Raw genomic sequence first — 1,164 nt, 5'->3', positions numbered from 1 at the left:
TTACAAGATAACTGAAAATACAAGATCCTCTAAGAACTCAAGCTGACACTCTCCCTCATGGATGTGTGGGCAATGCACATTTTGTGCTGATAAAAGCAAACAAGCTTGTCAACCTTGAAGATGCTTGCATTTCATGAGTTTTGTACACTGTACTTGTTGAATGGCACACAAGCACATTTCGACATACTCACAATAACATGTAGAAGTAAGTTTATTAAAAGTTATAAGGCTTTCAAAATGATATTCCGTCAACGTTTTCACTTCACAAAGGTTAAAACGTTTACCTTGCTTTTCGTTTCATAGTGCACTTATCTGGCTACAGTTATTCATAGATATTCCAAGATTATGCCACGTATATAAATGTCTCACAACTAATAGTATCCCATTTCTAGTGATTCACAAATATCTAGTTTGGTATATTTTTCTCCGATTATGTAAACACAAATGGGGGTATTGCATCACCTGCACAACGTTTCGTAGTCTTGCCACCACGAGAGCTGCGAGAATAGAGATGGAATCGTACTAGGCTCGACTGTTTTAAATAGACACGCGTGTGTTACCAAAATACTGTGTGTGTTTTAGAGCGACGGCTCTAAAACACATGATCTGAAATCCGTCCCCTGTGTGACTTGAATGTGAAGGTATGAAAGAGTCTCATATCTATACTGACTGTTTTATTAGTTCAGGATTAGGTTGAAACTTTCGGTCTCTGTCACGTTCAACTGTAGTTGCCATATAAGACTTCCATGCTCTTGTTCTGGCAACGTTGGCATCTCTGAACACGTGGGTTGAAGGTGCCAGATTCCACCGTAAAGTATTTATGTAAACTGCAGGCCTTCTATTTACCAAGAAATATAATACAGGACCATATACCTTCATCATTCGAACTACACAAGTAGTAATCTGCGCGACCACTTTACCCCCTAAAGATAGACGTAAGGCGGGGTACCGATTTCCGAACCGGGATCGAGTTGGCAACTTGTCCAATTGGGCTAGACAGTCCACATTTTATAGTTGTATTTTTTGTATTATAATTTACTACATTTCTGATCATTGGAAAGACACTGATTGTGAATCTTTAATAAGAAAAATCAGTTGTTTCATTTGGACTACGATATAACAAAACGCTCAATATTGATTATTTGTATTGGCGGTTTACAGCGG

At 38.3% G+C, this 1,164-nt stretch overlaps 1 protein-coding gene across 1 annotated transcript in view; it reads right to left on the bottom strand.

The window, feature by feature from the left end:
- LOC119586931 (solute carrier organic anion transporter family member 74D-like) overlaps positions 1 to 433 on the bottom strand; it is a gene marked incomplete in the record, with an annotated part of 13,371 nt that extends 12,938 nt beyond the window's left edge. Inside the window, 1 exon segment of the mRNA XM_037935663.1 lies at positions 285 to 433.
- Positions 434 to 1,164: the final 731 nt, after the last annotated feature.

The sequence above is a fragment of the Penaeus monodon genome, chromosome 22 (genome assembly GCF_015228065.2).
Source record: "Penaeus monodon isolate SGIC_2016 chromosome 22, NSTDA_Pmon_1, whole genome shotgun sequence".
Lineage (NCBI taxonomy): Eukaryota > Metazoa > Arthropoda > Malacostraca > Decapoda > Penaeidae > Penaeus > Penaeus monodon.
The sequence above is the reverse complement of the archived record's forward strand: the minus strand, read 5'-3'. Positions and strand labels throughout refer to the sequence as shown.